This window comes from Phyllobates terribilis, unplaced genomic scaffold (assembly GCF_046119375.1).
Source record: "Phyllobates terribilis strain yellow unplaced genomic scaffold, ASM4611937v1 Scaffold_5__5_contigs__length_657084704, whole genome shotgun sequence".
NCBI classification, from domain to species: domain Eukaryota; kingdom Metazoa; phylum Chordata; class Amphibia; order Anura; family Dendrobatidae; genus Phyllobates; species Phyllobates terribilis.
In genome coordinates this window covers 36,291,618-36,303,343 of record NW_027362765.1, presented here as the reverse complement: position 1 = coordinate 36,303,343, position 11,726 = coordinate 36,291,618, and the positions used below count along the sequence as shown (strand labels likewise).

The following is an 11,726-nucleotide window of genomic DNA, read 5'->3' as shown; positions in this document are numbered from 1 at the left end:
GATGAGTGCAGTGTTCAGCACCTGGCGCTTGGGAACAGCTCTAACTGTACACTGATTCCCAGGCACCGGTACGTGTCATGCTGATGACACACGGATGTCAACCATGTGTCATCAGTATGGGATGTTTTGTGGCCCGTGCAGCGTGTAAAAAACTGACATGTCAGCGTGTTTTGCCCACAGACACACGGTCTGTGGAAACACACTGTCAAGTGCGCAGACCCATTCACTGGCAGGGGAGTGAGGTTTAAAGCGCCACTCCAGCAGCAAAATAAAAAACTGCAGGAGTGGAGCTTTAACTACACTAACAGCTTTTTTCTTTTTCTGCTTCATTTTGATAACGCTTCATTTGAGAATCCCATTGTCTACTGGGATGCTCAAACGGTGATCATCAGATAAAAATTGGAATCATTCCCACCTTTACCCTTGTGAACAATAAAGAAGTGTTCAAAAAAAATAAAATCACATTTGGTATCAACGTGTCCACAAAAGTACGATCTCTAAAAACTACAAGGGCTCGCTGACACACGAACGAATAAATTGGAGAAGTGCAATACGATCAAAAAATAGGATTGTGTGCAGTGCAATTCCCACGGACACCGGCAATGGAGGAGATGGAGAAATGACTTTCTCCGTCTCCTCCACAGCTGTGTTGCAATTCTGTCATGTGAGAGAATCGGAGCACAAAGCACTGACACTCGGATCACACTCGCAGCAAAGCAGGAGCCAAGTGTCATTAGCATATCGCATCCGATGCTCTATGCTCCTGTGTTTTGTTTTGTTTTTATTGCACATTTTTAGTAAACTGTATAAAATGGAGTATCACTAGTTCCAAAAAAAAGGAAGGAGGGAGGGAAAGACGAAAGTGCAGAAATTAAAAACAAAAAAAATAGCATTATTATTGTAATAACATAGCCCAGTGCTTATGGGGTTAAATGCTCGGCCATGTCAGGTAGGGCCGTGTGACACTCAGTGCTGCTTATTATACTCTATCTTATATATATATTTATTCCCCTGAGCTGCTGCCTCATCTCCTGCCGCACATCCACCCCCTGTCCTGTCTGACGCTGATAATAGAAGTGTCACACTGTTGTCAGTGACTCCAGTCTCCTGTTCTTTATATATTATGCCAGGCATTGCCAGCGATTTCAGCAAACTTACTTCAGGACCTTAGTGATGTCACTGACCATGTGTGCAGTAAGCAGCCAATCACAATCAGAGTAAGCGTTCATTAGGGAGGAGCCCAGTCACAGGTATTGTCAATCATCCCACATGGTCACACTCCCTGCTCGCCTGCGTCTCCTCCCAGCCCCCAGTCATGCCTGAATAAGGCTATGTGCCCACGATGCAGAAATGAAGCAGAAAATTTCCACTTAATTTCTGCATGTCCTTGCCCCGAAAAACGCGTGCGGAATTTGACATGTGTTTTTCGCGCGTTTTGCACATGCGGAATTGCCATGCGTTTTCTAGTGCATTGTAGATGGCAATTCCGCATGCGTAAACGCACAAAGAATGGGCATGCTGCGGAATTACATAGGGGACCATGGGAGAAGGATTACCATGCGTTTCCCAAGCGTTTACGCTGCAAAAATTCCGCAGCAAAAACGCTTGAAAAACGCATCATGGGCACGAACCCTAAGCCAGCAGCCGGAAAAAAAAATTTGGCTCAGCTCTCAGTGATGAGCCGGCCCCCATCATTCACATCTTCGTCTCGGATCGTTCAGGAAGGACACATCACTAAAACATGGCTCTGAGTCTCCTCCTCGACTCCTCCCAGTCCACAGTCAGGCCGGAAGAAGCTAAGCTGAAAAGCAATTAAAGCAGGGGGAAAAAAATCAGGCTCTGTGGCTCAGGTCCCAGTGGTGAGCCGGCTCTTTGTCTCGGATCGTTCGCAAACGACACATCACAGGTCCTGTGCGCACAGAACAGCCATATATGTGGTGGCGGCTCTGCAGGTGGAGGTATGTGGAGAGTCCCCATTACTGGGAGCAGGGGGCAGTAACCCCTTCAGTGCTGAGGCTATTTTGGTGTTTTTATTTACACTTTCTGAGAATCGTGGTTTTTGTTCCTTTTCCTCTGATAGATACATATGACCCAAATATGAAAGACAGGAAACATGGTATTACGTTCACATACTACATTGCCTCTTTCTTGCCCTCCCACACAGTATAATGTTCCCCAGTACCGCCATCCCCCCACACACACTATGACACTACAAGTTGCCCCCCACAATATGGCACCACCCACCTCCTAATATATAAACCCTCCCTTCCCCCATTCCTGATGCAGATACAGATGACCCCGGGACACAGCACCGACCTCCGGGATCAGTTCCCCAGTCTGGAGATGTGGATCCGGGCCGGGGGGCCGGTGCTATAGATGTATGAGGGGCTGTTATCTGCGGTAGGAGCTGTACATTGTAATGGAGACATGGTATTATAAATGCTATATTATACTAAGAGATACATGCAAATAAGACAAACAAACCATGAAATTGTGCAACAAAATAGTCTGCTATGCTTTTATTAAGGGGTTAATATTAAAAGATAAACATTTTATTACTCATAAATAATCAATCAATAAGAATCAGTCCAAAGCATTTGACTCAGCCCTTAATTGACTCGAGCCTATAAATATAACATACCATTTACCAGCACCACCCAGCCAAACTAGCTGGGTATGACCAACAGGCCCGCCAGCTAAACTAGCCGCGAGAGCCCCCCCAAACACAACGGCCTCAATAATGTTTTGCAAGTTTAAATTAAATATATCCAAACCGATGTCAGAGAGATGAATCGCATCACATCTATACGCTGTGTGCAGAATTATTAGGCAAGTTATATTTTAGAGGATTATTTTTATTATTGATGAACAACTATGTTCTCAATCAACCCAAAAGACTCATAAATATCCAAGCTTAATATTTTTGGAAGTTGGAGTGGGTTTTTTTTTAGATTTGGCTATCTTAGGAGGATATCTGTTTGTGCAGGTAACTATTACTGTGCAGAATTATTAGGCAAGTTAATAAAAAACAAATATAATCCCATCTCACTTGTTTATTTTCACCAGGTAAACCAATATCAGTGCACAAAATTTAAAAATAAACATTTCTGACATGCAAAAACCAAAACCAAAAAAATTAGTGATCAATATAGCCACCTTTCTTTATGATGACACTCAACAGGTTCTCTATGGGGTTCAGATCAGGTGAACAAGGGGGCCATGTCATTATTTTTTCTTCTTTTAGACCTTTACTGGCCAGCCATGCTGTGGAGTAGTTGGATGCATGTGATGGAGCATTGTCCTGCATGAAAATCATGTTTTTCTTGAACGATACCGACTTTTTCCTGTACCACTGCTTGAAGAAGTTGTCTTCCAGAAACTGGCAGTAGGTCTGAGAGTTGAGCTTCACTCCATCCTCAACCCGAAAAGGTCTCACAAGTTCATCTTTGATGATACCAGCCCATACCAGTACCCCACCTCCACCTTGCTGGCGTCTGAGTCGGAGTGGAGATCTCTGCCCTTTACTGATCCAGCCTCTGGCCCATCCATCTGGCCCATCAAGAGTCACTCTCATTTCATCAGTCCATAAAACCTTTGAAAAATCAGTCTTAAGATATTTCTTGTCCCATTCTTGACGTTTTATCTTATGTTTCTTGTTCAAAGGTGGTCGTTTTTCAGCCTTCCTTACCTTGGCCATGTCCCTGAGTATCGCACACCTTGTGCTTTTTGATACTCCAGTAACGTTGCAGCTCTGAAATATGGCAAAACTGGTGGCGAATGGCATCTTGGCAGCTTCACGCTTGATTTTCCTCAATTCATGGGCAGTTATTTTGCGCCTTTTTTGGCCAACACGCTTCTTGCGACCCTATTGGCTATTTGCCATGAAACGCTTGATTGTTCGGTGATCACGCTTCAAAAGTTTGGAAATTACAAGACTGCTGCATCCCTCTGCAAGACATCTCACAATTTTGGTCTTTTCAGAGATAGTCAAATCTCTCTTCTGACCCATTTTGCCAAAGGAAAGGAAGTTGCCTAATAATTAAGCACACCTTATATAGGGTGTTGATGTCATTAGTCAACACCCTTCCTCATTACAGAGTTGCACATCACCAGATTTACTTAATTGGTAGTTGGCTCTCAAGCCTATGCAGCTTGGAGTAGGACAACATGTATAAAAAGTATCATGTGATCAAAATACTCATTTGCCTAATAATTCGGCACACAGTGTACAGACCAGGAATGAAAACTTCCAGATCCACATGACGGTAAGAAAAGCTATTCAAGGAGAGCATAAATTTACACATTAACCTGTTCACCCTCTTCCGCATTTTATCCATGGACTTATATTCAGCATTTGACCATAACAACTTAACTTAATAATTTTAGAAAAAACAATGCAAACAGATGGGAATAGCGAATAACAGTAAAAAATCACATTCTTCATATCCTGAATTAACCCGCATGTATTTGAACGACCGATATCATTGCCACCAGCATGTAAAATGATTAAATCAGGAAATGGTAAGCGGCTTTTAGCCCACCATAACTCACCCATGAGGTCAACCCATCTCAAACCCCTGATACCTAACCAAAAAATAGAAACAAAATCCAGATTTAAATTGAGATTGGAACCGTAGGTACGACCACTGGCTCTTCTCTCAGCCCAATGGACAACAAATGAGTGACCCTCGATCCAAATAAACTTTTGCTTGAAGCCTATAAAACAAAATTAATGCAAAATAACATAAATGCTATATCTATTCGACTTCCATCTGCCTAAACGTTTAATAGAATCAATATCCAAACCAAATCTCATGGCCTCTGTGACAACACCAATTTTAAATGAGTGAGAGGAAAAATTAAACTGCGACATTTTCAAAACAGACAGTGACTTTTTCAAAATGTGATTAAAATGAAACTTCGTAACTAGCAATCTATCCAAATGAATAAATAAAGGGCCCCCCATATCAGGTGTAATAGCCAAGAAATCCAGGAGCCCTTTAAAGGGGCAAAGTTCATTATTTAATGGCCGATAACCAGAACCTAACACCCTTACCAGTCTGGTCGGTTTTAGAACGCCTATTCAACAACCTAAAACCCCGATTAGCCAAGACCGCATCATCCAAGAATATACCCGAGGGCGAAAATTTATTTTCTGAAACTACCTCCCCAATGTGTAGAACGGCAAAAAAAGTAAGCAAAAAATAGCCTTAAACAAAACTACTTCAAACGCAGAAAAACAGACTTGACCCAACACAGAAATTAATATTGATAATAGATCCATTGTTATGGGACGCCTACTGTTGTTAGAAAAAGACGATTTCTTCAGACCTTTTAGCATCTGTTTTATCTGAAAGAAGCTGTTTATCGGCCTTAGCTCAAACAATTTTTGAAAAAATGCTACACCGTGCAAAATACGCGACACTGAATAGTGAGAATAATCTAAATCAATAAAAGAAACAAAAGCGTGCGCCTGCCTTAGACCTGAACAAAAAACATTGACATTTGAACTATGACAGAAATCGATCCATCTTTGCCATGACTTATTGTAATCCATCCAAGTTCTATTACACACGGATCTTCTTATGAAATGAAAATCTAAGCCAAGATCAGGTCCCATAAATGTCTGGGGCAGGGAGTTCCCAGCCGATCGGCTCCTGGCGCCAACACCTGAAAATTACGTCATCGAAAACGGGACAAAGAGTCAGCTAAGGCATTATCAATTTTTGACACAATTTGCACTTTTATCCAAATATTAAACTCCAGACAAACTAACACAAAGTGTCTGAGCAAATTAACCACCATGGTGTTCTTTGAGCTTAGCCAATTGATCGCAAACACCACACCTTTACTTCCTGACTGGATGCAGATCCTCTTGTTTTCAAAAGCGCTACCCCAGATGACTAATGCCACAACAACCGGAAAAAGCTCTAAAATAATACTGTTACTTGAACTAGCTTTGTGCTGCCATGCCGGGGGCCAAGGTTCTGCACATCGGTGCCCAGACCAAAAACAACCAAAACCGTGTGATTTTGAAGCGCCCGTAAAAAACGACAAAGATGTGTTGGAAATAAAAGGGGGCTGAATAATTTTGCGACCGTTAAAACCTCTCAAAAGCGAGAACCACATGCATAAATCGTTTTTCAAATCTTTAGATAGTCTGATGTGCGACCTTGGTGAAGAAAGGCCTTTTGTCGCAAAATACAAATGTTTCTAAAAAACCTTACTCGTTGGGATGATCATGAGGGCAAAAGCCAGATTGCCCAGCAAGGACTGCCATTCCTTTAAGGCTGTGTGCCCACAATGCGGATTTAATGTGTTTCTGCGGCTGTATTTTTGCTGCGGAAACGCATTTAAAAAATCTAAACTCCAGAATTACGTTTTTTTGGTCGTCGCAACATTGGAATAACGGGCAATCAAAACATCACATCTGGCCCAAAATGGTATCAGTAAAAACGTCAGCTCGACGCGTTAAAAATAAGCCCTCACCCGGCCCCAGATCCCGAAAAATGGAGACACTATGGGTCTCGGAAAATGGCACTTTTTTTTCTTTTTTTTTTCACCACTTAAATAAAAGAGAACCTATACATGTTTGGTATCTACGAACTCGTAATGACCTGGAGAATAATAATGGAATAATGGCAGGTCAGTTTTAGCATTCAGTAAACATGGTAAAAAAAAAAAAAACAACAACAACCGTGGAATTGCATTGTTTTTGCATTTTCACCACACTTGGAATTTTTTTCCCGTTTTCCCGTACACGATATGGTAAAACCAGTGATATCGTTTAAAAGTACAACTTGTCCCGCAAAAAATAAGCCCTCACATGGCCATATTGACTGAAAAATAAAAAGGCTATGGCTCTGGGAAGAAGGGGAGATAAAAATGAAAATGCAAAAATGGAAAAACCCAATGTTGTTAAGGGGTGCCATCCAGTGTAGGAAAGAAGCAACAGCCTCAAAATAAAAACAGGATAAAGTAAAACCCATGGGAATACATCTATCAAAAAAGAAGAAATCATCAAAATAAAAACCGAGGGATGAAAACCCAATCGGGTTAATTGGCAGCAAGAGGAATGCGGCTTTTATATCCACCTTAGCCAGAAGAGCTCCTCTGCCGCATGACTGTATCAAAGATAAAGCATCTTCAATAGAGGCATATGAAACCTGGAAAGCAAATTTATCAATACAGTCATTCAGGGAGGAACCCTTCGGGAAGGATAGATGGTGAATGAGACGAAAGCTATTCGGCTCCTTTTTAGGAACTACGCCTAACGGCGAAACTCTAAAATTTAAAAAAGGTGGACAAGAAATTCTACCTTCATTTAAGTCTGCAAATAACTTCTCCCTAACGACCTCATGGTGATCAATAGCTGATTTTAAATTTTCACACAAAAAACAACCAGAACCATTAAAAAGCGGAATATAAAAACCCTCCGCAAAACCGTTAGCAACCAACACTGCTTTCTCCCTGTCTGGAAACAGTCTTAGAAAATCCAGCATTCTTTGCCAATTCACTGGAGTCTGTGCTTTTTTGAACGAACTCTCTCATATTTGGCTGCAGGACACCTGGGCTGCTAAACCTTTTAAAGCAACATAAAACGGGATGTGTACCCGCACAGAAAGCACATTCGTGTTTGTACCTGCAGTTCTGCATCCATTTACAGGTTGTATCATTGTAAGCAAATCATACCCCTTTTCTCATACCACTTGCCGGTAACGGCTGATTAGGTTGTTGTCTAACAAAACTTTGAGATCTCTGGGGTAATATGAGGTTAATCCACAAACCCACGTTTTTAACACCCCATTTTAGATTTTTAGGCTATGTGCCCACGAAGCAGAAAGCTATGTGCCCACGAAGCTCCGGATTTTTTCTGCATCTCCCTGGCAGGAAAAACGCATGTGGATTGTACATGCGTTTTTCCCGCCAGGTAGAAGCGTTTGTGAAGCGTTTTGAACGTGCGATTTCGCATGCGGGTTATCAAGCGCTTTTCCAAGCGATTTTAGCATCACTTGGAAAAGTGCTTGACAACTTGGTCACACTATATAAATCCATGCAACCGGCATGGATTTGTATAGTGTGACCAAGTTAATAGTTAAAAAAAAAGAATAAAAATGGTAAAAAATAATAAAAAAAACCCCATTATACTCACCTTCTGATGACCCCCGGTCTTTTCTCCGGTGTCTTGGGCGGCTCGCGGTGGTGTAAAAGAACCTTCCATGACGTCATTTAGTCATGTGACACGTCACGCGACCTCCATCGCGTGACCTGTTACATGACTAAATAACGTCATGGAAGGTCCTTTTACACCATCACGAGCCGCTGGGGAGCCAGGATGCACCGTACAGGAGACCGGGGGCCATCAGAAGGTAAGTATAATGTATATTTTTTATTTTAAATTCTTTTTTTTAACAGGTACTATGGTACACGGGTCTGGATGAGAGTCTCCTCTTCTCCAGACCCGGGTACCATCCGCACATTGAATTGCTTAATATCTGCATGTGCACATGTACTCATGCGGATATTATGCGGTTCAATGCAAGTCAATGGCGGCAATTACGCCATTTTTCCACAGAAAATAATGGACATGCTGCGGACTTTTCCACAATGATAATCCGCAGCGGAAATTTCCGCATTATGTGCACAGCACATGCGGATTATCATTGGGGACCATGGGGCACGTATTACCAAGCGTTTTTTAAGCGTTTTCGCTGCTGAAATTCCATGGCAAAAACGCATAGTGGGCACGCAGCCTTATGAACTGACAACTTTTGGCAGAATTGCTTGTCATAGGCGAACCAAGCCTTCCTCCAAAATGTTGATATGCTTCTAGAATTATGTCTAAGTGCTGGAACAAACCACTACACTTGTTAGGAAACCTCTCACCCAAAATGGATGCAAAAATACAGAAAGTTTGTAACCAGTTGTAAAATGTCCTTGGAGCAGCCCTCTTACGGTCCTCATCTTTCGCGTCAAGCTTTCTATCACACTTAGGCTATGTGCCCACGATGCAGAAATGCTCCGGATTTTTTCCTGAGCATTTCCGCATCTCCCTGGCAAAAAAAACGCATGCCGATTGTACATGCGGATTGTACATGCGTTTTCCTGCCAGGGACATGCGGAAGTGAAGCGTTCTTCACATGCATTTCCGCATGCGGGTTGACAAGCGCTTTCCAAGCGATTTTAGCATCACTTGGAAAGTGCTTGTCAACTTGGTCACACTATATAAATCCATGCAAACGGCATGAATTTATATTCTGTGACCGAAAGTATGTTAAAAAATAAAAAAATAAATATATACTTACCTTCTGATGGCCCCTGGTGTCTTCCTTCCCTCCGTCCTGGCTGCCGGCAGCGGTACACTGAAGGACCTGCCGACGTCAGCGTCGCGTGACCCGTCACATGACTATGACGTCAGCGCAGGTTCTTCAGTCCATCGCTAGCTGCCGGCATGAAAGGACGAGTGCAGCAGGGGCCGTCAGAAGGTAAATATAATCTTTATTTTTTATTTTATTCTTTTTTTCCACAGTTTCTATGGTAACCGGGTCCGGAGGAGAGTCTCCTCTCCTCTAGACCTGGGTACCATCCGCACATTGGAACGCATGGATTCCGCATGTACAAATGCAGTGATGCGTAATGCATGCGTTCTCATGCAAGTCAATGGCGGCGAAAACGCAGCACTTCTGCAAAATAATTGGTAGTGCTGCGTTTTATTCCGCAATGATAATCCACAGCGGAAATTTCCGCAGCATGTGCACAGCACATGCGGATTATCATTGGGGAACATGGCAGGCCTTCTACCATGCGTTTTTTAAGCATTTCTGCAGCGTTTTTGCCGCTGCGGAAACGCTTAAAAAACGCATGGTGGGCACACAGCCTTAAAAGGTTCTTTCAATGTAAGGCAGCAATGATAAAATATCAATAAATTCATTGTGCCAAATTTTTTCTTTCACATTAACGAAAAGATGGAAACCAAGTGTGGTCAGCTCACAAGGCAACGATTCCCTTAAACAACATTCAGTAACATTTCTGACATTAGGTAAATTGTCATTAAAAACAGTAAGCTGTACAGCGGACAACCTATCAGACCTTACATTGCTAGTGCTGCTAAGAACTGATTTAGCAAAACACCAGCAATGTACTGAAAAACATCTCATAGTAACGAGTTAGCTGCATAATCATTGACAGTCGAGGCAAGCCCCACGTTTATCTCACCCTGTCCTGATGGGTCTTGATGTCCAGGTAAATCGGCTTCCTCCTACTGAGGCTGGGATAATGGGCCAGATACCGGACCCCGCTCAGAGCCAGCGCACCTAGCAGCAGTGCTGCGACCCTGGGTACCAGAAACGCTCCTGGATGATGAGGCTGACTGCTCCACTCCCCCGGTGACCGGATCCTTCTGATAAGGCAGGGGACAGGTCACAAACATGCCGGGGGCACCACCGGAATCTGGCCCAGGCATCGGCATCTGGATAACGTCCTCGTAGCCTTGGCGACAGCTTTTCCTAACCAGGGCCGGAGATGAGCACTGACTGCGGACGGGACTTCCTGTGGGGAACTGACATTGCTGTGGCAGCGCAGGACTCACTGCTTGAGAAGCTTCCGGAGACTTCCTCCGCTTCTGCCGATGATGCTTTTCCAGCAGCGGTGGTGAGTAAGACGTACGAGGTCTTCCTCTTCTGCCAGGAGGCCTCGGCCTGGAACACCAGGGGATGCCAGACTCATAAACTCCTCTCTCCAGTTACCAGCCAGCGACGTCCCAGGCAACTCTTCCAGTGCAGGTAGACAAGGCATGTCCTGTAGGAAGGGCTGCAACCAGACTTCACCACCAGACTCCAAAGCTTTTTCCCTAAGCCGAGCGAGCAAGTCTTCCATCCTGGATCCTTTTCAGCTAGCGGGTCAGGGAAAAACTTTCCCTTGCAACCCCCCAGTGATATATATAAACAAACTAGGCAATGCCTCCAGATGCTCCACCAATATATGACAGAAAATATTTTGAAAATATCCAAAAGTGACAACAGTCTAAAAACTGCACACCTCAAAGTGCTCAAAACCACATTCAAGAAGTTTGTTAGCCTTTTTGGTGCTTCACAGAAATTTAAGCAATGTTGAAAGAAAAAAATAACATTTTAATTTTTCCCACAAGTGTGTTAATTTAGCCCTAAATTTTGCATTTTTCCAAGGGTAACAGATGAAAATGAACTGTAAAATTTGTTGTTCAATTCCTCCTGACTATGTCGATACCTCATATGTGGAGGAAAACAACACATTACAGTATAACAAAGTATTGAGATGAACTTTTGTAATTGACCAAATACTTATTTTCCACCAAAATTTGAAAAAAATATCTTTCCAAATCAGACAATGATTTTCAGGATTTGTTTTCTCATTTTGTCTCTCATAGTTGAGGTCTACCTATGATGTCAATTACAGGCCTCTCTCATCTTTTTAAGTGGGAGAACTTGCACAATTGGTGGCTGACTAAATACTTTTTTTCCCCACTGTAACTTTTAGAGCGCAAAATTGGCTGGAATAGATAGCGGATGCCAATCGCGTTGGGAGAGCCCCTAATGTGCCTAAACAGTGGAAACACCCCATAAGTGGCCACATTTTGGAAGCTACACGCCTCAAAGAACTTATCTAGAGGTGTGGTGAGCACCTTGAACCCACAGGAGTTTGACAGAATGTTATAACGTTAAGACGTGAAAATGGAAAAAAAAAATGTC

General features: G+C 42.9%; 1 protein-coding gene across 1 annotated transcript in view; it reads left to right on the top strand.

Moving 5' to 3' along the window:
- The first annotated feature begins 1,739 nt into the window (after positions 1-1,739).
- The window catches only part of LOC141271415 (uncharacterized), a 105,573-nt gene continuing 95,586 nt past the window's right edge, over positions 1,740-11,726 (top strand). The window contains exon 1 of the mRNA XM_073681497.1: positions 1,740-1,958. The gene's annotated coding sequence lies outside the window, so the exon portion shown is untranslated. The remainder of the gene's footprint in view (positions 1,959-11,726) is intronic.